Source organism: Aethalodelphis obliquidens, unplaced genomic scaffold, assembly GCF_003676395.1.
Source record: "Aethalodelphis obliquidens isolate GAN/ISIS:26980383/991018 unplaced genomic scaffold, ASM367639v1 scaffold59, whole genome shotgun sequence".
NCBI classification, from domain to species: Eukaryota; Metazoa; Chordata; class Mammalia; order Artiodactyla; family Delphinidae; genus Aethalodelphis; species Aethalodelphis obliquidens.
The window spans coordinates 525,937-551,360 of record NW_020838003.1 but is presented as its reverse complement, the minus strand read 5'-3'; the positions used below and the strand labels follow the sequence as shown (position 1 = coordinate 551,360).

Genomic DNA, 25,424 nt, shown 5'->3' with positions numbered 1-25,424 from the left:
CTATCTACCTGATGAAAGTACCTCAGGAATGGTGTAAGCTATCATTTACCATTTCCATGTTTTAATTTTGCAAACTGTTTGGCGTTTCAGAGGCAGTCTATAAAAACTTCTGTATTTTAAATAAAGCACAGTAATGACAGATTTAAATTCACCATGGTATAAAATCGTAAGGCTATCACTATGTCTTTATCTTGTTAAAACAAATAAAAATTATACAACCTTTTACAGTCACCAACCAAAGCCCAAAATCTGTAGGAGCAAGCAAAGGAAAAGAGGGAAGCTGATTATGAAATGAGAAACTGTTTTATGAAGGTGCTTTTGTGGTAAAAGTGTATGATGCAGTCACCCTGGCATACAAAGGTAGTATTTGAAAGCAATCTAAAAACTACACGGATCTGCAAATGAATAAATGTTCCCAAGATAAATTACAAAGAAAAACATTCTGAATGTGACTTTTCTTTGTAGTACGTTTAGCTGGAAGTCTGTTCAGATTTTTTAAACAATTCTTTGGAACTTTGATTATCCAGCACTCTTTCTTTTTCACTTTTTGACTTTGTTACTGTGGCTGTACACCTCCAGTTCAGCTCACTTAACTTTTTATTGAGGACCTACTCTGTGGTAGTCCAACCCAGGGACTGGTGACACAAAAAATGAATAATATACAAGCACTTCATAGAGGAGATTATAGCCTACTAAGGTAGAGCCTACTAAGCTTATTACCAGATAATTCTGCATAGCTTCAAACTCCAAGAAATATACTTGTTCAAGAATAACAAGAGATATTGCTTCATCCTTTTTGTCTGCATACACAGGATTCCCAGTAGCAAGAAGAAAGCATTCTCCTCAGTTGGGTTAATTTCCCTAAGCTTCTACTTGGGGTGTGGATGAGGAGTAGAAGGAAAGAGGCAGAAAAAGAGAGAGATCAAATAATACATTCTTTAGTGAGAAATAACCCATAAGAAAAGGTTTCCTGGGCTTCCCTGGTGGCGCAGTGGTTGAGAGTCCACCTGCCGATGCAGGGGACATGGGTTCATGCCCCGGTCCAGGAAGATCCCACATGCCGCGGAGCGGCTGGTCCCGTGAGCCATGGCCGCTGAGCCTGCGCGTCCGAAGCCTGTGCTCCGCAACGGGAGAGGCCCGCGTACCGCAAAAAAAAAAAACAAAAAAACAAAGATGTTTGGAAGACTATGAAGTGATTCGTAAAGAAGAATTTGAAGTAGCAAATTCTGCATCACTCTCCCACTTCCAGAGCTTCCTTTACCACTACAGAAAGATGAAACTTAAATTGTTTTTTTTAATTTTATTTATTTATTTACTTGGCGGCACTGGGTCTTACTTGCAGCATGCGGGCTCTTAGTTGCGGCATTCGGGATCTAGTTCCCTGACCAAGGATTGAACCCGGGACTCCTGCATTGGAAGCGTGAAGTCTTAACCACTGGATCACCAGGGAAGTCCCGAAAATTAAGTTTATTCACTAAATGATCTGATCTCAACATTTTAAAATTCATTTTACCGTCTGTGACCTTTGTTTAGTTTATGTGTGTGTGAAATGACGGGAAATCATATTTAGTTTTAAAAGCAACACTAATATGTACCTATAGGCATAGTTTTCTTTAAGGTTATGGAAGCATATCCTAAAAATTTATCCTCACACATGGTTACAGATTTTTTAAATTTTTATACCTCTGAATTAATAAGCTCAGAAATATTGTTTGGAAGACCCATGTGTCTAGACATATTAAATCAAATGAAACTCTCCGAGAGACTTCACACCAGTGTCAATAACATAAACCATCAACTCTCATTTATTCAAGGGAAGATTATAGCATTTGGAGCACAGCCAACATCTCATTTCTTCTTGCTGTCCTTTCAGCCTGCAGTATCTTATCTATCTTATTGGTAGGCATCACTCCAAAAGTCGTAATAAACTAACAATTATTAAGTCCTTGCCATGAGACAGGCACCGCTGTCAATATATGCTAGAGCATTTGATTTTCCACAGCTACCCTATGAGATCAGTACTATTGTTATGCTTATTTTACAGATGAGGGGCACAAGGATGCTGTTAATTGACTTGCCCAAGACCACAGTCATAAATGGCAAAACAAAATGACCATTTGGTCTGCTGCCAGGGCCTGAATACTTAAGCACCACATGATATGCCTCCGATAGATAGCCATCATAGAGGAAAGAAAACCTAAACCAAGAAATAAAACCCAAACCAATCAATAGAGTAAGAAACCACTCTCTCCTTTTTTTATACATACAGAATCAAAATGAACGTGCATTTCATGGGTGAAACTGTTCCAACTATTGATCATAATGAGATTTCATGTATTATCCATAGATTTTTTTAACCCACATATTCAATCCCAGGCCCTCAGTTAATTGAGAGGTGCTGGTTTGATCTTTCCTATCTTCTTAGGTATTTGTCAAATCTAATACATATTTATCAAGCACTGAACTCAGCCCTAAATTTTTTTTTTTTTTACTTGTGGCAAAAAACACATAACAAAATTTTCCAACCACCCATTTTTAAGTGTACAGTTCGGTAGTGTTAAATATATGTACAATGTTGTGTAATGAATCTCCATAACTTTCAGTCTTAGTCCCTTCGGGCTGCTGTAACAAATTATCACAGATGAGAAGCTTATAGACGACTGAAATTTTCTGTTCACAGCTCTGTAGACCAGAAGTCCTAGACCAGTCCATGCACCAGCATGGTCAGGTGCGAGCCCTCTTCCAGGTTGCAGACTTCTCACTGTATACTCACATGGCAGAAGGGACTACAGAGCTCTGTGGAATCTCTTACAAAAGCACAAATCCCATTCACAAGGGCTCCATCCTCATGACCTAATCACCTCCCAAAGGCCGCACCTACTAATACCATCACCTTTGAGAATTAAGTTTTCAACATGTGAATTTGGAGGGGGACACAAACATTCAAACCACAGCAGCCCTAAACCCTTCTGAGGACCATTTTGTCATACCATTTTATTCTTTATCAATGACCCCTCTTTAAATTTCTGAAGTTGAGCAAAATCTTCAAAATAGAAGCGTTCTTTTTAGACAAGCACATATAAGACTCTGACATTATAAGTGAGTGATTCTTAACCTCTTTTGGGGCCATGGCCTTTTGAAAATCTGATAAAAGCTATAGATAATAACCTCAAAATAAAATGGATAGATGAATGTATAATTTAAATGGTGCTCTATTTTCATGAGGTTATTGAACCCCTGCCCCGCAAAGGCCAACTCTGAACTCAAGTAAAGAACCCTAATTTTCTGGTATTATTTTGCACTAGTATTTACCAATCTCTTATATTGCAGTATTCTTTTAAATATCAAGCTTCCCTTAATGAGTGGTAATCAAGATCTTATTTGTAAAATTTCACATAAACATGATCTTATTTATAAAAATTAAATTAATCTACCAATATTCAGGAAAATAAGTACATTGCTTATAAAAGGAACCCCACAGAGGCAAGGAATTCCCTTACTTCCCATAGGTATCACATATTCAATGCGCAGTTTCCCACAAAAATGCTGTCAAAGTACCTCATGTCTGAAAGTAAGCTAAAGTACAAATGCAGTCAAAGCTGCCGATCCTTATGGGCATACCTTCTTCAGATCTGATAGCAAGAAAGCCCCATGACTGATTGTAGATAAGCTGGACTTGATCACTACCTTTCCAAATTTAATGCACTGTGGTTAAATAACCATGTTCACTGGTTTTGATTGCATCATTGCACTTTCTGATGTTTCTGATAACATAAAACATTAGATTTTTAGAGGTGATATCCTAGAGCTGAAGGGCTCTCATTTCCTTTCCACCCAGACTTGGGGGGGAGTAGATAGCTAAAAACTAATGTTTTGTTTTGTTATTTGTAGGGGACTAAGTAAACATTGTTAAGGGACACTAGGCCACATTAAATATAAAATATTTTGTATATGTCACCGCTTTAGCAACACATGAATCCTTTGGATGCACTCTTCCAAAAACATATAAACATACAAATTCTGTATACAATATCTGGGGGTTCATGAGCCCCAGCCTAAGGTCCAGCTGTGGACCCCAGACCTCAAAATTAAGAATCTATCTCTGCATTCAGTAGACAAGTGTAAGCAGACACTTCTAAGATTTCTAGGACCTTATCTCCTTGAAACGACATGAAGAATCGAACTCTGGCTGCCTTTAAAGGTGTTCATCATACGCAAAGAAACTCAGCACTTATCAGAGACAATCACCACAGCATCCTCTTTGTTATCCGGTCAGTTTCTCAAAACATAAACAGTTTAGTTAACTGCTCTTAAAGGAAGGCCCTGGCTCTTTTTCTGTTTCAAAGGCTGAGAACCTGAGGGATGGATAGCCTCCTGCGTCTGCCACAGTGACTTCATGCTGCATCTCTCCAGAGAGCTAATCAGTAGACATCCTGAGGCTGGCAACACAAATGAGCCAGGAATCAGTCTGGCTAATGTAGGTATTGTCATCTGGTAAGCCGTGGTCGCCACCGGAAGCCACCCACCCTTGAGTGACAAGAGCCACTCAAGGCTCTTGTCATATTGGTCATATTGCACCTTCACTTAAGACATCCCTCTTCTCAAACTCCTTTCAGTTTTATTAACGCCAGTGTTCAATTATCCATTTCATTCTATACTAAATTAGCCTCTTATCTTCTTTCTTGTGCTCTAATTTTTTAATATGTTTGTCTTCTATACATGTCACATAGCTCAACTGTCTATAATACACTATTCAATATATATACATACGCCAAGGTTAAGTTAAAGTTATAAAAACTACTGTTTGAAAGATTCATTAATTTATTAAAACTGTTTTCAGAATGTGACTTTTTTGCCACTTAGATTTGTTCCCATTGCTCCACCAGGTTTCCCAAATTTTGAATTTGCCATATGAGATGAGAATGTACTAATTTCAGAGACTAAACTTACTGATACTTACTATTCCATTTTTCTTTTTTTTACAAAAAAAATTGTATTCCAAAATGATGAGCAGGCAGAAGTGAGATGAAAACAATGGGAACAATGAGAAAAAAGTTTTCAAGTACTCAACATCCTTGATTACTTTTCCCATGACCCTGTGATTGGAAACCAGGACAGCATTTAAAAAGCTGGTCACCTTGGAAAGCACAGAAACCTCTAAAAATAAAAATCAACATTTACAGACTCTGCCATAATGGTTTCCTGGTAAACAGAGAGACATGCCTGCGATTCTACCCCCCACACAGGGGTTGTGGCAATTAATTATTCAACATTTGGAAAGTGCTTTGGAGATAAGAAGCTAAGTGCTAAAAACCATCATCAATTTGCAGCAAACCGCACTTAAAGCGAACTCACCAGGTTTACAGCTGGAAACTGAACCATTAGTCTAAGTCCATGATTTCTTTTTCATTTTTTTTCCCCATTTCATTTAGACCATTAGACCAAAGAGCTGACACCCATCTGGAACCTTCCTTTTCCTTTTGGTTAACCTTTGAGTATCACTGAGTAAAAACTAGCCCTTAATTTTCAAAAACAATGTAAATTCTAATAATGTGGTTTCACTGGAATTCACAGTGAGATGCTTATTATGTATCCTTCCTCTTCTATCTTTTATTTAAGTAATATAATAGTGAGTTTACTAAAGATTTCATATGTAAAACTCTGAGAGTAAAGTCTAGTTTAATGTATTTCTACTGTATTAGTGATCATTTAAGCAAACATTTTATGTCCATGACTGTACTACACGTATAAATTTAGATGAACAAGCTAAGAATTGGTTAACCTTGAGTAATACTCTATATGAAAGTAATGTCCTTCTATTTAAATAAAAAATTGGGTTTTGTTAGACAATTTTTCCTTCTTATCTACAATATATTCTGGTTTTAATTTATTCATTTTAAAACTCAAAACAATGGCCCAAGATTGAGAATTTTTTTTCACCAGACTATAACTAAAACCCACATAAAAACCCACCTGCATTCATGCTAAAAAAAAAAAGAGGAGGCATGAAGTGGCTTCTAGAGAGTCAGTAGCAGGCCACGCTCTGCAAAGCAATCACATGGTAATTGTGGCTGGTCTGGGATTAAATAGACAATATACAAGATACAATCACTCTTACCCATGTCCATTTTGGAAACAATAAATAATTTTGTCCAAAATATTCATTTTTTACTTCATGTCTCCTACACATTGAAAGATCATATATACAAATGTCATAATTTCATGTTTTAGAGAATTAAATTCTGTACTGACATAATCTTCTTGGATATGAGACTTGTTTCCATTACATGGAGCTCAACAACATTTCTCTGAAAAGAGGGTTTATGTATTTTAATCCCCAAAATGCACAGTTTTAAAAGTCATCTTTGGTTTTAGAAAGGGCTTATTATGAGATGAGTTTTCACCACTTTAAACAGTAATACCTTTTACACATCTATTAGTCAAACCTTAAATCTTTTATCAATATTCACCCCCCCAAAAAATAAAAACAAACAAACAAAAAATGTGGAAGTAAAATCTTAAATGTACTTGACATTCTTAATCTCAATAGGGAAAAAAAAAACCTTGCTGGTTGCTGAAGTGAGATTCTCCATAACGCTCCCGGCTCACATAACAAAACTAACTATGGAATTCTGCATGGAACCCACAATGCACTGCTCAACCCAAATATAAGGTAACACCAAAGCAGCTAAGATAAATTTTCTCATTGACTGGGCTTGATATTTACTATGTATTCCATATAATCTTCATCATCTATGGTTCACTGTATAATAAATATGTAGATAAATTATTTTTCATGGTTTACTCCGAATATTCTCATTTCTTTAAAAGAAATTGAGAAGAGCTACAAGCAACTTAAAACTAAGGAAGAAAATGAATCCAAGGAAGGTCTTTTTTTTTTTAAATTCCATGAAAGGAAGTATCACAGTAGTTCCTCCTCTGCTCTGCTGGCTTTATTAGGATATGCCAATAATGGACTATTGGTGCAAAGAGAAGAAACAGACAAACTTTATGTTTTAAAGAAGTGTTTTGTGGCACACATAATTAACTATCACTGCTTTTACGTTAACAGGGCAAAATAAACAACTTACTATGATATAGTTGCCTGGTGCGTAGGGGGTCAATCAAGTAAGTCATTTCAAATGAAACGTTTTCCATCCATACAAATACGAAGGAGATAGAAACTGCCCAAAGGAATTAGCCATGTCCCCAAGTGAATGAGAAATGAATTGGCAGGGACCGAGCCTCCATGAGAACATTACTTTGAATCAAAACCAAATTTCTAAAACACTCCAGGTGACCCGCTCTATATTTATGGAATTTAAATACTGAAATGTTGAAAAGAATGATTCTGAAATGTTTAAGAAATGAAGCAACTTAATTAAGTTGGCAATGCTGTATTTACTGATTGTGTTGTAATGTTCAGATCTAGAACCAGAGTGACAGGAAAGACAAAGATCAAGACTCTGGGGACCTTCTGAGACGGACACTATCACCTGGCCATGAACTGCTGTATCCTACCACTCCCCAACGCAACAGCAGAGGCGGGTCCATGTCCCATAAACTTGGAAGGTCCTCGCCTAAGTTACTCTGAGGGAGGCTAAAAATGACACACACACACCCCTACCTAAAAATTTCATTCACCATATGCCCAAATCCTTCCAATTTCATCATCAGTGATTATTTCTTTTGCACCTTTCTTCCAGTAAAAATTAAAAATGCGAATACTACCAAAATACATAGTACACTAAATTAATGTTCTTACAAGGATATTGTCAGACTTTTTCCTCTTGCAAAGAAAATTAGAAAAAAATAACAATGAGAGCATTAGCTTTCAAACTCAAATTGTATTAAAAGAACCACATTATAAAGGAAAGGTAGAGGTGATGAAGTCAGGTATGATCATAATAAAGAACACCTAAATCATACTATGTGCTACAAACTTTTCTAAGCATTTCACATATATTAAGTTACTGAAAGCCAAGGACTTAAAGGAGGTGGATTCAGATGAAGAGCTGGAGCACTAAGGATCTGGGGGGCCATGCTGTATCACCCAGATCTCCCCTCATAAAGGAGGGGCTTCCCCGTGGGAATGTTGGGTGACTGACAACGCCCAGCTCAGTCTTGCTCTGGAGAGCCACCTGATTCAAAATCAGTGCCCTGGCCAAGGGCAGCCCACATCTCACGACTGGTTGACATGGGGTAAAAAGGCCTGGCTCCCTTACCTCAAGAGGAGGCAACTCTGAAGGGTCTCCTCTGCTCCAGAGCTCCTGAGGGCATCAGCAGAAGCCTTTGTACCATCGAATCGACTTCAACTCCTCCTTGTGCCCAATCTAACTTCCTTCACTCCCTCACAGGTATTATACCTCAGCGCAAGCCCCAATAAACTTCCTGCCCAATCAGAACCCGTTTCCCAGGGGACCCAACCTAAGACCGTCCTGGAGGCAGGGCTCAAGCCCAGGCACTCTGGCTCCAGCGTCCATGCTCATAAACAGCACATTGAAATCCTGACAGTAATGCAGATTCAGAAAACAAGCTCAATGGGAGTTTCCACAGGCCTCAATACCTGCAGGTACAAAGAGGTCTTGGTAAAAATAACCAAAATTTGCCACAGGACTGCTGGATCTCAGCAACCTTCTCTCATTTCTGGAGTCTGTCAGTCGTGCTCACCACCAGTCCTTTCATGACCTTCTATTTGGGCCTCTTCACTGAAGGCCAGTGACTACTGGAGAATGCCACTTTTCTGCCCAGGATGCTCTCTCCGGGTGTCCTAATGCTTTAAACCTTCAAGGCACTGAAGCCCACAGCTACTGCCTCAGGCACCATCACCCCAGAGCTACACTCTGCTACCTGGATCCTGAAGCAGCCCTCTCCCGGCCCACACTTCTCAGACCACCTCATGAAAATGGGTCCTTCAGCTTTGTCTTACAGTCTCTCTCTCTCAATATGGCTAAGGCCTCCTTCCTAGGGCACAGTACCCTCCATTCCCCTCTCTCGTCGTGGCCTTTAGTCAAAACAGCATTTCCTCATATATGTTCAACTCATGAGAACAGATACTTTGGGGGTCACTGCCCACCATATAAGCAAATAGCAAGATCCTCAATCCCTGTTGAGACACAGCTAAGACACCCTCTTTACAACATAAAGGATAAGCAAAAGAATGTATAAAGCACAGCAATATGGGAACACTTGGCACAGGAGCAATAACTCCACACATCTCCAGCCCAAAGAGCATCACTGAACTATGTAATGACCATAAGAGATGAACAAAAGGGAAAATTATATTCAATAGATTGTTAAGAAAGGAGATAAGTGTGTGCAATTCAGAAACATATTTTAAGACAATTTTTTTAACATCTTTATTGGAGTATAGTTGCTTTACAATGGTGTGTTAGTTTATGCTGTATAAAAAAGTGAATCAGCTATATGTATACATATATCCTCATATCCCCTCCCTCTTGAGTCTCCCTCCCACCCTCCGTATCCCACCCGTCTAGGTGGTCACAAAGCACCGAGCTGATCTCCCTGTGCTATGTGGCTGCTTCCCACTAGCAATTTTAATTGGATGCTTAATTAGGTAAGCTTCAGTTATCAGAAAATTCAATTAAAGTGAATGCTTCATACTCTAATGACAGTAGATAATTAGATCACTCCTGCAATTTAAGCAGACAGATTCACAATTTCCCAGAAATGGTCTCTTCAAAATATGATTTCCCCTCCCCTGATTCCACAGACTGCAACCCATGGTACCTACTGCCCTTACTTCAGGCATTCACACCATCCCATCACTGCTCCCCAAATCGTCAGGGTCCTGATAGATCCCTTATCCCTGGACACCCACCTTAGAACCCTCACTGTCTCTACAGGACTAGGAAGTTATTCCACCAGCTCCCGATTCAAGCAGCAACCGGCTTGAAGCCTGATCCACGTACTCTAGCCTGGTTTTTTCTGCTGCTCTGGTTTTTATATAAAAGACACTGTGTTATTCAAGCCCATACACCCGAGTCCTTCCATCACAGAAGCTAAAAGCTGTGGGTCGAAAAGAAATATATGGCATTGGGCTTTCTAAGCTCTCTATTTAATCTGTGAACATAATATTACATCTAAGGTATCTACCACACCGATTTTTAAACCTACAAAATAAATTTCATTTAGTTGGGAAAGCAAACTCTTTTAGAGTACTGGAATTATCCCAAATGAACTCTGAACCAAAAGTGTTGGTTTTAATTCAGAAACACCCAATTTTATTTTATCAGCAGCAAGGGGTGGACTTGATTTAGAGAAATTTTACAGGGAGTGTTAAATGATTTGATCATTTTATAGCCTCAAGTGTTAACAATGCACTTATACTAGTATCTTCTGGTCAAGGTCAAGAGCTGAGATAAGACCTGCTGAGGCAGGTAAAACTTTACAGGAAACGTCATGTGAGGTCAGACCCACAATCCCTTAGACCACCCTTCAGTGACATCTGACAGTGACATCAAAAGCAGGAAACGATTCTACAAAATGATAGGTGACTCGAACGAAGTGCTGTGAGAGAGCTCTAGGTCAAGAGAGAATACTGTCCAAAGAGGTCTATTTACCAAACATATCCATATTCTCTTCTACATTGTATAAATACTTAATCTACGTAAAGATTTGTTCTGTGCCTCTTTAGAAGCCAGTTTCTCCTCTTAGGGTAAAATGCTGTTCACAGAAATATCCACTACATAAATTTAAACTCTAAACCTATTTCTCTCAGTTTTAAGTGGACCTCCTAGCACTGATGTTCTTGGATTTGGGGCAGAGTGTTCATGACTTTCCCTAGGCTTGGACTCAGACGTAAGTGAGGTCTCCTTTCAGACTTCATTGTTCAAGATAACAGCATTCAAGTCAGTTTCTGTCTGTTCTCCTGAAGACAGCCCCCTATTCTCATGATATGCAGTGCACTTCTCTAGACCTTTCCCAGTTATGTCTGTCTTGAGGTGCAAGACCAAACCTTCGAGGGAGCCATATAGGTAAGGCTCATAAGGATGAACACAGACATTCAACATTAAAAGACCCCTATTAAGAGGTGATAACTGAATTCAAATAGTATGTGTTCAAATGTAATATTTATCAATATACCAAAAAATAATCAAACATTGAGATTTCACTGGAAATACTATTCTATATATAACAAGTAAAACATCTGTTCTAAAATGTCTCAGTATATTACGCATTCACACATATTATAAGGCACATAGATGATAAGGCAAATAATATACACCTAACACATAGCTACATAGTGCAATGATATTCTCTCACCTTTACATAAAACCCAGTATTATCACAGTGCCCTAACAGCAGTACCATAGAGGAGTCCTATTTTCCTCATTTATATTTGTATTATATCTTCCAAAGATTTTATGAGAACAACATCTGGATTTAAACCTCCTAGTTCAACACGATCAGTACAATATAAAAGAATGATTTGAGTGAGGCAAACACCAAATTCACAGATGTGAATACATACGTGAATAAATGACTCTCCCCTTGCCTACCACAGGAGATGCCCACTCAGATTTGCCAATTGAAACCCAGAAAGTACTAGATGTGCCTAATTTTGCCTTTTTTACACTATCTGCTACATATTCTTCAGAGAAGGCACAAAATTACAATTCCTGGGCTTCTCTGGTGGCGCAGTGGTTGAGAGTCCACCTGCTGATGCAGGGGACGTGGGTTCGTGCCCCGGTCCAGGAAGATCCCAAATGCCACGGTGAGGCTGGGCCCGTGAGCCATGGCTGCTGGGACTGCGCGTCCGGAGCCTGTGCTCCGCAACGGGAGAGGCCACAACAGTGAGAGGCCCATGTACCGCAAAAAAAAAAAAAAAAAAAAAAATTATAATTCCTTTTGAACTTTTTTTTAGGTAAATGCCTTTTTAGAAATCTTAAAAGTAGTGCTCACTGGGGGAAGCTGGATCAAAGCTATGTAAAAACTGGACTATATTTTTCTAACTTCCTGTGAGCCTACAATTATTTCAAAATAAAAAGTTTTTTTAAGTGCTAGCAACTCATTTTTAATCTCAAAAAATTAGTGCATAAAACTGTGTCCAATTCAGAGAACAGATAAAATAGAGTCTTATCTAAATAGAACGGTTAGGTAATTTTTCCAAGGAACTATAAAACATCACAACCCTCATTACAAAAGTTTCATCCCCAAAGTTACCAGATTCCAAACTTCATGACAACGAATTTCACAAGAAGTATTTGAAAGACCTAACAGCAATGATCAGAGCTACTACACTGGAGGAATTTCTCGAGAAGAAATAGACTTTAAATTAAATTGAGTGTAATGACTGGGCATCTCTGATTGGTCTGTCCAGATTTTTTAAGTAACTAATTATAATTCCACTAAATAAGTATTTTCACTATAAAATATGCTATCCACTGTGAGGACCACAAAAGATACCCTGACACAATTCTTACAGTGAGGAAGCAGAAAGTGTAGGAAGACAACATGAACCCATATGAAACAGGGCAGTGCAGAGCAGTAAGCAATAAAGTGATCAAATAGAGTGTACAATTCACTGCCTAATGTTTTGGCAGGAAAAACTGGGAGTGCTTGAATTATATTTTCTTCTGATGTTTCTGGATGGGTGTTTTAGTTTCATCTCTTAATGTACTTTTCAAGGGAAATTATCTGATCTCATTTATCTAAATCTTTTGAGACACTTCCTATCCACCTTCTCTCATTTCCCTGGCAAAGGAGTTCAACTTGTAAAACTGCAAACGTGTGAGCTGTGTGTTTCTTCTCAATCTGTTAACGCTCAGCAATTTTCTAAAGGTGATTGTAATCAGTACTTTAGCCAACTCCTAACATGAGGCCCTACTCTCTGCTAACATCATGAGTGCTCATCTCACATTCCTAAGGACACAGTCTCTAGAGGTCAAAGGAATGAAGGCATTTCTGAAGCAGTTCTGCTGGGAGGTCTCACAGCAACTGCGGTCAACATGCAACACGCAAGGGGAGGGTTTGAGAAGGGCAGCCATCAACACTCAAGATACAGTCAAACTTCCAGGCTGATGATCTCACTCAGTCCTCACTCGGAACAAACATGTTTCACAAATAACACTTTCAGAACTTCATTCATGATCATTGTGGGGTAGAAGGTACCAAAGCCTGGTTTGTGTTAAAGACATTAGGAATCTCCCCATCAGGCCATAGAGACCAACAGATTTCCATGCTGAAAAGCAGGAGATATGGAAGAGCTAATCTCACTCCACTCTCATGGGATATCAGTTTAGATACTATAGTTGTCACAATCCTATTCTTTAAATAGTTGTTCTTCCCTAAATCCATAGCCTCAATTTCTTTTTTAAAGTCATATGTGCTGAGTAGACACCAAAGGGAGGAGTCCTGCTTACAGCTTTTAACACAGCAATAACCAGACATGACTGGGTGCTTTTGTTTTTAAAGGATCCACTTTAACTTCTCACAGGAATGAAATCACCCAGAACAGAAGATGAGGTTTTCTGAAATTCACTATTTTTAAAACAGTAGTTTAACAAGACTCACTATAATTACCCTTTGTATTTATTTCAATTTTCCATAGCATTATATCTGTAACAAGAAAACAAAAGTTGTCTACTATTCCAGATGATTCCATTTGTCCAGTAAATCACCCTAAAGCAGCCACATTCGGGTCAAGCACATACAAGGGATGCTACCTAAAATGTAAACGTCCTCATAAAATGTAAACTGACATGTTATTCTGAAGCAATACATGTTAGATACTCAGTAATCTGAGTACCACAAAACAGTTATACTTAAATGATAAAAGCCAACCAACCAACACTACCACCACCAGCTCTCAAAAGAAAAGACAAAAAACTCAAATATAAGAAAAAAGGGGAAAAAATCAGTCTTTGGGTAAGAAAATCTAATTAGATTTCCATATCAAAGTCCAAGTTTCTTCTGCGGCAAGACTGATTTTGCAAAGGGATACCTACTGTTGTTTATCATGTAATTCTCCAAAAAAAAAAATCATACAAATTTTCATTCTATTTCATTTAAATATAAATACAGGGCACTAAACTCCTTTTCATATGAAGAAAAAGAAGGATCAGAAAGTCAAACCAAAGTTGAGAATCAGACCTTTCAAGGGATTAAGAATCGCTGCTTTACACAAATGTTCATAAGGTATATGCTGCATGTTTGCTTCTGATAATAGAATCAACATATCCGAGAACCAACTTAACCATAGTAAGCTGAAAGGGCTCTCTACAAGCTCCAGTTTTCAGCTGTTATTCATCTTTAAATATTCCATTTTTCACGAAACATGGTTTCCAAGGTATCAGCACTGGAAAACCCACTACAAGATTTTAAATCTGGAAATTGTTGGCCAGCATTCTATTTATAGAAGCAAAAAATATTCCATGTGTAAGCTCTGGGGGCTCACCCATGGGGTAAAGAGCACTATAATCATTTTCAAGGATTCTCCAGGTCCTGTGTGTGTTATTTGGAGGCATAAATTTGATATGAGCTACATAGTGAAACGGGTGATCTCAAGCTGCTGGCTACTAGACTCAATTTTTCAAGCTGATGTTTAACAAACCCGGTTCCCAACTCAGCTTTAGCAATAAAAAGTAAAAGTTCTAGAGAAAAAAATGTAAAACACAGTTCGAAGCATGCAGAGTTAACAGCTCAAAAAGGGTGCTTAAGTGTGTTGTTCATTCATTCAGCAAACAAGCATCTATTACTATGTCAGGAACTGCTCTCAGTGTTGGAAATTCAACTCACAAGTAAGATATGTTTAGAACACAACAACAATAAAAAAATAACTAAAATATGTATAGCCATTTACAGTTCTGAGCAAGGTTTTATAAATACCACCTCATCTGCCTCCCATAATACCTCTAATGAATTAGGTTTTACAGCTATTTTAATACTAATGAAAAAAACAAGAGATCTATTACAGATGATTTTCTAAATTCTCCGAATCAAATAACTCACAAATAAGAGAGCCTGGTCTCCAACTCATACCTTCCAAATGCACATTTCCATCAGTCACTGGGCAATACCACATAACAAGGTACTCTACTTTTATGGTAAGCACAGAGGCCACATTCTGTATGGTTTCGAACATTGTGTTAAAGCTGTTTTTTTTAGGGACACAGTTTCACAGATCCAGACTACGGTGTTTACAAGTTCAAAATGTTTCTAATCAAACAGGATACTACAAAAACTGGTTAGAACCGACTAGGCCCAAGATGGTTGTAAGATTCGACATCCAGGAGACCTTGAACCTCAGTATATGCTCATCATAATATATTAGCATATGCTAAACGACACATCCACAGGTGCCAGTCCAGAGGCTGATCATAAAGGGGCAAAATGTGGGCAGTGGCCCAATTCCTGGAAATCCCCGCCCCTTCCCCAAAATAGGTGGAATAATCCTCCCACTTGTTAGCCTATGAAATAACCCAGCCCATAAAAGCTAACAACCCTATACCCCTGGGCTGCTCTCACCTCCTGAGATGGACTACATTCTGCCTATGGAATGTGTATCTCTGAATAAACTCACTTTCACTTAAAAAAAAAAAAGATGTTTCCAATCTCTTCACCCGTTTATTTCATTTATTATACAGAAACACTGATGAACGAGTTTGTCTGGTTAGCTTAGCTTTCTAAACAAATAAGGTAAGTTTACCCGCCAAGTACTAAAATCTGTAACTTGGGATAACAAACTGGGCAGAAACTCCATGAGCAAAAACCCTGAACTAGTACTTCACAAAAGAAAAACAAAAGCCAATCAACATATAAAAAGGTACAAAAGGTACTCTGGGAAATGTAAATTAAAACCACAATGGGATACAACCATACATCCACTAGAATGGTTAAAATTAAAAAGAGATGATACCAGCTGTTTGTAAGGATGTGGGGCAGCCAAAACTCTCGTAAGATGCTGGTACCACTTTTGAAGGAAGGCACTATCTACTAAGTCTAGCTCACCAATCCAACTCACAACACACGCATCCCAAATTCCCACATTTACCAGAAGACATACGTAATGATGCTCAGAGCAGCACTTTGCATAATAACCAAAAACTGGAAAAAAACTCAAATGTCCATCAAGAGTGAATTTATTCAAGAGTCCATCATGAATAAATTGTGGCATTCTTATAAAGTGGAACACTGTAATGCAATGAGAATAAACAAACTGTTGCTATGCACAAAACGTGAATGATTCTCACAAACGTAACATTGAGCAAAAGCAGGCAGGCACAAGGATATACAACTTTTCTGGTAGAAAGTTCAATAAAAGGTAAAAGTAGGGCTTCCCTGGTGGCGCAGTGGTTGAGAGTCCGCCTGCCGATGCAGGGGACACGGGTTCGTGCCCCGGTCTGGGAAGATCCCACATGCCGTGGAGCAGCTAGGCCCGTGAGCCATGGCCACTGAGCCTGCGCATCCGGAGCCTGTGCTCCGCAACGGGAGAGGCCACAACAGTGAGAGGCCCGCGTACTGCAAAAAAAAAAAAGGTAAAAGTAACCTGCAGTCCCAGAAGTCAGGAGGGAAGCTACTCTTGGCGGGGAGGAAGGAGGGGGTTTCTGGCTGCTGACAATGGTCTACATCTTGGCTTTGGTGCTGGGTCAGGGCTGTATTCACTTAGGTAAATCACTGAGCTATTTACTTATAATTTAATGGCATGCATACTTTTCTATACACGTTACATTTCAATAAAAATGTAAATAGATAGGAAGACGGGAAGGAGAAAGAAAAGAAAGAAGGGGAGGAGGGGGAAGGGAATGTATGAAGTGATGCTGTCAGGGCAGCGCAGAGTCCAAACCACCAGGCTTTCTTTCATTCTTGCATCTGCTATTAGTAGTTAGTCTACCTCTTCCTTTACTACCAAGCTGTTCTCTGGCACTTTTCAATATTATCCATGCAACTGCCAATATCAGGCCATTTCTATCTCCTAATTTGTAGTTTTCTGTTTGCTGTAGGATTAGAAATGTTATAATCAGCAGCTGGAACTGTATCTGAATTAAAGAGTAAACAGAATCTGAGAGATGTCTTACGAGTAAAGTGAATCCTCTTTAATGATGTCTTTTTTTTAACCCTCTATTTTGCCTGCTCAGAGGCTGTTTTGCAGGAAGAATATGCCAAATATAGGAGTTCCAAATAGATGGAGTTGTTACTGGGCCCTATCCGTGAATACTAGGTCTCCAGGCCAAAGCTAGAATTAACAAACATAAAATTGCAGATCCCACAAGTTTACTTATTTGCAAACAGTGTAAGAGAATATCAGGCAGTAAATATATTTATAAAAAAGAAAAGAAACTGCTAACTTTTTTTTTTTTTTTGGCTGCGTTGGGTCTTCACTGCTGCGTCCGGACTTTCTCTAGTTGCTGCTAGCGGGGGCTACTACTCTTTGTTGCAGTGCACAGGCTTCTCATTGCGGTGACTTCTCTTGCTGTGGAGCACAGGTTCTAGGCGCATTTGCTTCAGTAGCTGTGGCACGCAGGCTCAGCAGTTGCAGCTCAAGGGCTCTAGAGCGCAGGCTCAGTAGTTGTGACGCACGGGCTTAGTTGCTCCGCGGCATGTGGGATCTTCCCCGACCAGGACTCGAACCTGTGTCCCCTGCATTGTTAGTCCAACTGCTAACTTCTTACCCAAGACATTATGTACACTTTTTCTAATTGTGTCACTCATAGAACATCGTATCAGTTTCAAAGAATATATTCCTTTGTCATTTTGTATTTTTATTAATTTTGATTTTTCAAATCCCCCAAAAATGTATACTAAAAGTTTTATTTTAAACTTTTTTAATGTTTCCAATACAGAAGTTCAAGTGAAACAAAGGATACTCTTTTTCTACACAATAATCCACAAAGTAAAAAAAAACAAAAAGACCGTGAAATACTAGTTGGTGATTATTTCCTTTTACATCCTAATTTCATGTAACTTCTTTCTGTATCCAGTCTCCATGAAAAACAAAAGTTAGCTCTCAAGCCTGGAGCTAGAACGGGCACACACAAACTGAAAGCTTCACCCGCGGGCACTGCAGACCTGAACTAAAGAGGAGACAGGTGGGTGCCTCCGCTGAACAGAATTACCTACAGGAATGGAAACTCTCACTTTACACCAAGATCAATGTTCATCTGCTTTAGTATCTTAAAAGCTGTGACTAAAAACAATACTCGTTCATTTGATAACAGTCATTCAATAAACAGGCGTCACTAGTTCAAAGATGAAATGTTCATTCCCACCTCCATCAATAATTTTCCACTTAGTTTAAGAAAAGCATACAAAGTTCGCTGTGTCTTAACTTCCTCATCTTTTCGACAAGCATGATAATCCCTTACATCTACTTAATTTTTAGGGAAGCAGAAAAAGATGGATGTTTTGGCTTCTGAAAACAACTATAGATGTACATGGTTTCACCATTATTAGTTCTATCACCATCTTTTCGAACATATAACTTAATCCAAAGGCAAGTAAGACCTTATCATTGAGGGATGAAATTATGAACATCATGAAGAAGACTGGAAGAAAAAGTTTTCTCTCTTCTTTGTCACAGCAGGTAAATAAATCCATCACCATTCATAGCTGGCTGTCCTTTTGATGCCTTGTTTGAAATGCCATTGCACTGCTGAGACTAGAGAAATGCAATAAAAGTCATTGCCACAAAATCATTATGACAGTCATAAATATGGTTTCAGATAAAATAAAATCGGCTAACTCTACAAATGAGTATTATTCGTGCACCTGTGCATGTGCATGTGTGTAAATGTACATCAGACAAAAGAACTGGGTAAAAGGTGGGTTAAAAGAATCCATCTCCACTGCTGCAAAAATAACTAACGGTGTGCACTACAGGGGATATAAAATATCATCTTAATGTTAGAAGGACAGCAGCATATTTTCTATTTGTGACATAAACATATCAAATGCTTAGCTCTTGGGAGAAAGGCAAAGTGTACGTGAGGGGCTTCCCTGGTGGTGCAGTGGTTGAGAGTCCGCCTGCTGATGCAGGGGACACGGGTTCATGCCCCGGTCCGGGAGGATCCCACATGCCACGAAGTGGCTGGGCCCGTGAGCCATGGCCGCTGAGTCTGCGCGTCCGGAGCCTGTGCTCCGCAAAGGGAGAGGCCACAACAGTGAGAGGCCCGCGTACCGCAAAAAAAAAAAAAGTGTATGTGAAGTACAACTAAGCCCTGATCTTATATGAAAAAAACATTATTCTTCCCCTCCCTTAGAATTCCTGCATTATGCAAAAAGTTCCTGAAAGTAGCAAGATCTAATTTAGTTTTGTAAAAGTCTTACTAACTTCCTGGATGTTCCTAAACTATGTGTTTTGCTAAATGGCTTCCCCAACATAGATAAACGTCATAAATCACAGGTTGGCCTCAGAAACTGCAGCAACAGTGAGAACCAAGATAGGTGTTCCACTTACAGCTTCTTTTGTCCCATCAAATCATGTGCCCTGATTCTTTCCATTTAGCAATCAAGGAAAACCTCCTTAGAAACTTTCATCATCATTAGATTTTTCTCTTCTCAGTTTGTTCTTTCCACTTCCAATCTTTATAGCTATCAACTCCAGTCTTGGCTTCTATTCACATTAAAAACAAACAAAGAAGCGCTCCAAAACAAGTAGATGATGTGTGTTGCCACACTTAAGTAGCAGTGAATTCTCACAGGACTCTCTCCCCTAACAATAGTAGTCCTCGCGGACTGCAGCGCCCTCAGAGGCAGGCAGAGAAACCTGATTATCTACATGATTCAAAAACTTATGTGTATTTCCTTTCCTCAAGTGCTGTGTTTTCTTTAAGATGTAAGCTATGGCCTGACCTTGTAAGCTATCCACCTTGTTATCAGAACAAGGGATCAGAACCTTAAAATTATACTTGCTGGAGCTAAGTGAAAAATGAAATTACCACCAGAGTGTGCTGGAAGTTGTCCCAAAGGTTACCCGTTTCTATCACAATGTTTTCTCTAAATATGATTCCCTGTATCGCTTTCACACACTGTTCTAAACCCAAAACATATTCTAATCATTTAAAAGACTAAACTAATAACACTAACATTCAAACATTTAAAGGCATTTTACGTTAACAAAATGAACTGAAAGAGATACATATATGTTAGTAAGGCTCCAGAATGACCCCTAAACATTAAATGATACCCAAAACCTCATTTTGAAAACAGCTTCATGCAAAATGTTGGGGGTTTCTTAGTTTTCTGTTTTCACAAAGGTAGACATGCCTGGAACTATCAAAATATCCCATCTTATCCCTCCCACCTCTACTCTGATAAATACCCTATGCCTCAAGAGTTCGTAAGAGTACTATTTTCCTCTCTCTATCCATATATGTAGGAGGTTTTTGTCATCTTACCAGAGACCCTGAGATAAAGTTAAAACTATTCAATTTCAAGATGTAATAGAAAGAGAACAGAATCTTATCACTACATTTAACTTTAAAATGAAAGTAAAAGTTTTTTTTCCCCAGTTGTTAAAGCTATAGAAAAAGAAGTAGGCATGCTTTCTTTGACTGAAGTTATACTAATAACCTCAATCTAAGTGCCATAATGACCATGAAAATTACTTAAATGTTAATGTGATGGATACAAGGAAGAGAGTTCTTAAGTCAGAAACCTTTTCAAAAGACATTACACTGGCCATAAGAAGCTACTGAATACTGCTCTAAACTGCTTTGAACAATCTATTCAAACCAAAATGAAAAACTAAGCCGTATTGAGCAATGTACACTTAAATTTAATTCAGGTAGTATTCGAACTCCAAGTCCCAGATACATGAGAAAAAGGGAAATATGTTACAATGCAGTGTCTCTTAGGAAAGGAATTGTTCCAGGATTTGAGACAATGTGTGTTTGGCACAGGCCAGTGTTCATGATTTCCCATTGGGAGCAACTTTCTCCAGCACTGAAGTGAAATGGGAAAAGAAATGAGGAGGGTAAACCAGAATTACAAAGTGCTCTTCATCATCAAGCCTGGAAAGAGCTTGGTGCAGGCCAATTATGAAGGCAAGGCCTGTAGAAGGAATGAGGGGTGGACAAAACAGAAGTTTTAGATGGAACTTTTTAAAAAAATGGTTTACGATGGTAGAACAGAGGTAGAATGGCTTCCTTCTCCATCTCTCATGTCAAGTTCCGGGTTTTTTTGTTGTTACTGTTCTTTTGTTCTTTAATAACTTTCCTGCTTGTGGTGCTTGCCGCAGTTTGCTGATGTAGTTCCCAACTCCTGCCTTTCTTTGGTGACTCTTATTAACGGACTGGCAAAGGCTGGGTAAAATGCACTTAAGAAAAAAGAAATCACCTCTTCTTGCCAAGACGCACATGCTGCCCAGTACCTGAGGAAGAGCTCCACTGTCGCCGGCCAAGAGAAATCCCAGTTTAACCTCTGCCTACCCTTTCCAAATCCATTGCAAATAATTGTGTGTGTGCCACTTGCAGAGAATCTGCCTGACTCACCCCCGCTTTCGGCGTGCCAAGGAAAGATGTGAATGCTCCATCTCGGAGCTGGCAGTGAAGTGGGGGCCGCGGTCTCGGCGGCACCTTAAGTTCCCCCCCCAAGCCTCCCCCGCTAGTGGGTTTGGGGACGTTACCCTCTCAAGCAGGTGCCCAGCCACACTGGGGCCACCCAGGCTCACAGGAACACACGTGTCACTGCGCCGGAGCCCAGCCCGCGGGGTAGAGTGGCCCCCCAGTCCGGGCGGCAACGCCGGGTTACGAGCTGAGGGCTTTACAGTGGGGGAGAAACAGGACCACCCAAACTCTTCCTCTAAACGCGAAGAAGAAAAAAAGTACTTTTCCGCGTCCTCGGCTTGCACACTCCGCCAGCGCCCAGCCCCGGGGATGCCCGGCCCGCAACTGACCTCTCTCTCCCTCCCGGCGCGCGCCAGAGGCCGCCTGAGCCCCCTCCGGGACCTGCCCCGGGCCCGCCGCCCCAGCGCCCGCCGCCGCCGGGAGGCGGGGGAGTCGGCCGACCCTCCCTCCCCGGCCCCGGCCGGGCGCTCACCTCCTCGGGTCCGGCTTCCGTCGCTCCTCCAGTTTGGCGGCTGAGTGTGGGGCTGCAGCCGCCGCCGCCGCCGCCGCCACCGCCTGCGCCGCCGCCGCCGCCACCGAAGCGCTGCCCGGCGCGCCGCCGGGGCTGGAAGCTGGGGGCCCGCGGGATCCCCGGAGGCGCGGGCTCGGGGCGCGGCGGGGCCGAACCGCGGGAAGTTGGTGCGAGGCGCGGAGCGAGCGGGGCGCAAGCCACCCGCGCCCAAGTAGTCACAACTTTGCCGCCCGGGTGGGTGCGCGCTCCGGGGCGGAGGGAGGCGAGGACGGGGCGAGGGCGCTGGGGCGGGAGGGTCCTCGGAGCCAGCAGGACGGGAACCTGAACGGCCCGCGAGAAAATGGGGGAGATAGCGCGGGGGATAGATATCTACACGGCCCGCGTGGTGAGCGGCCAGTGAGTGTGGGAGAGCGCGGGCGTCTACTCTACTTTGCCTTCTGCAGCTCCTGCATATTTATGGGGATCGCCGACGTTTCTGCCAACGTTTCTGCCAGTAACTAACACTGCAGCGGCGGTGCCCGGCCTGGACGCCCCTCGGGAGCGAGCCCGGGGAGGGCGGGGGGATCGGAGAAAGCGGCGGTGGCGGAGGTTGTGCCACGAGCGCGAGCCCGCGATCCATATTTAAAGCCGCGACTGGCCTCGGCCAGCCCCCTGCCCTGCCCTCGCTCGCGCGCGCCCGGCCCCCACCGCTCCGGGCCGCCGCTCGGCGTCAGCAGCCCGGGCTTCGGCGGCGGCGGAGGCGGCGGTGGCGGCGGCGGCGGCGGCGACGGCGGCGGCGGCGGGGAGGGGCCTCGCGCCGCACCGCCTCTGCCGGGGGCCCCGGCTCTGCGCGCAGCGCCCGGCTGGAGCTGACCGAGGACCCGGCTCCCGACCCGCCGCCTTCGCCTTCCTGGGTTCCGTCTCTCTCACGCCCTGAGCGGGCTGCGAGGACCAGCTTTTTGCCCTGTTCGCTAGAGTTCCCCGCTGGGGAGAGCTTATTCTCTCTTGCAGAACTGAAGTTGCTGGCATTTCCCAGCCCCAGGTCACTCTTGACGCTACTTTATAAAACTTGAGGAAGATAGGTAGCGAGAGTGCTGCCAGCACACAGTATTAAGACATCGTACACCTTTAGCAGAGGATGCCTGGGGAGGGCACGGCTCTCAACCTGTCCTTCGCTTATGTCACTGGACTTCTGTCGTCCTCAAGCAGTTTGGGAAACATCTTTAAGCCATCCAAGGGAGTTTCTTGAGGATATAAAGGGATTATTGTATTTACTGTGTTCCTAAGGCCAATTAGAGTTTAAGTCCCCTTTGCCAAGCACATACTACTAATAATATATCGATGACCCAGCCCCATCGTGATCAGTTAAGTAGACCATTAAGCTATAAACAGACCGTCAGCACAGACACCATCTAATGTTTTGAGTACTGCTAGAGAGAAGCCACTTAATGGATTTGAGCCTCACGGTATATGACGTAAGCCTATATAAGCCTATTAACACATATTATATATATAATACACATGTGGAAGTCACTGACCAAACTGCATCTTTGAGGATAGCCACCAAAGCACATAAAGCCCAAGAGAAATAATATCACATACTGACAACCTGCTCCAAAGATTTGGTTCCAAACCTTCCTTCAGTGCTAAGCTGTAATTAATAAGACTTGGGGGGGGGGGGCGAATCTGGAGGGAAATAATTTGGGGACAAGGCTTTTTTTTTTTTTTTTGTCTGCATTGGGTCTTCATTGCTGCCTGCAGGCTTTTCCCTAGTTGCGAGGAGGAGGGGGCGGGGCTACTCTTTGTTGGGAGCGCAGGCTCTAGGCGCGGGCTTCAGTAATTGTGTCACACGGGCTCAGTAGTTGTGGCTCGCGGGCTCTAGAGCGCAAGCTCAGTAGTTGTGGCGGTCAGGCTTAGTTGCTCCACGGCATGTGGGATCTTCCTGGACCAGGGCTTGAACCCATGTCCCTTGCATTGGCAGGCAGATTCTTAACCACTGTGCCATTAGGGAAGTACCAGGGGAAAAGACTTTTCTTTCCAGTATTTAAAACTGGAATAGATCTATTGTACCTCACCACTGCTTGGGAAGTAGGTATATACTCATGTACCTTTTTAAAAAACGTGGTGTGTTTAAAATCCTTAGTCAATGCTCAGGAGACACTAGGAACCACCAGAAGCTGTCTAATGTTTAAAATTAAATTGCATTAATGTTGTGTGTCTGGGTGTTGTTACATCTGGCTCACATATATGCTCACACATTCAACATGACCCACTGCAGTGATGTGGGAAATTCAAAACAAGATTTTTTTTTTTTAGCTTTAAAGGTTTTCCCTACATAGTTATATTTTGTTTTTAGACTAATGTTAAAATTAACTTTCAGTCCCTGAGCACACAGTTAGCAAGAATCAGCAACCCCAAAGTAAGCTCACAGGAAAAGAGAAGACACTTTTGTATTAAGAATTTACAACTGCTGTTCAGCAGTTTTTCACACTGTGGATTACGTATTTCAACATAGCTGACAATTTCTCATTATAATCGTGAACCAGCCATGAATGGTCAGCGTTGGTGACTGTTTGGGAAAGGAAAAATCCAAGAAGCTTATGTTTTCCAATATTCTGCTACAAAATATATCAAACTGTCCTTCACACAAACCAAGTAAGTAACCCCTGAAGGCATTTTACTATCAAGATTGACCAAATTTACCCTGAAAGAGTATAGGGCTGGAGTGTGGGGTGGGAGGCAGAGAGGGAATTAGAGCACTTTGGGCTGAGGTTTTGTGTGTGCCTTAAATTAATGAGAAAAAGAGCTGTCACTGGCAACAAGCCAACAACCTGTTATCTTTCTCATTACTTGATGTTTGGTATCCCACAATTAAAAAAGCATGTTCCATTTCCTTTCCTATTGATTATTGTCCAGTAATTGAGATGCAAGTGTTTTTCTTTTGAAAGGTCATTAACTTTTCTCGTTATCTCTGCATGTGGTCACCTTTGCTATTGCTATTCTGAGCAAGGACAATGAATCCTGAGATCTTTTTTTCACTGATTCTAAACCTTGAATTATGTCCCTTGATTCTCATGAGCCCAAGGAAAGATTTATTTGTTCATTTTGTACTGGAGTTCACACAGCTTGGTGACAAGAAGGATGAACAGAAAAAATTAGTGGAATTAGAAAAACAATATAAGTAGTCTTTTTGGATAATGATTTTTTTTTTTAATAAGTAACTCTCTGTGGGGCTTCCCTGGTGGCACAATGGTTAAGAAGCCACCTGCCAACACAGGGCACATGGGTTCGAGCCCTGGTCCAGGAAGATCCCACATGCCACAGAGCAACTAAGCCCATGCTCCACAACTACTGAGCCTGCGCTCTAGAGCCCACGAGCCACAACTACTGAGCCCACGTGCCACAAC

The 25,424-nt window shown here is 41.3% G+C and overlaps 1 protein-coding gene across 2 annotated transcripts in view; it reads right to left on the bottom strand.

Annotated features, from left to right (window-relative positions):
- SLC4A4 (solute carrier family 4 member 4) overlaps positions 1-23,544 on the bottom strand; it is a 353,735-nt gene extending 330,191 nt beyond the window's left edge. For both annotated transcript variants that reach the window (XM_027087718.1, XM_027087719.1), the window contains exon 1: positions 22,000-23,544. The gene's annotated coding sequence lies outside the window, so the exon portion shown is untranslated. The remainder of the gene's footprint in view (positions 1-21,999) is intronic.
- Between the last annotated feature and the right edge of the window lie 1,880 nt (positions 23,545-25,424).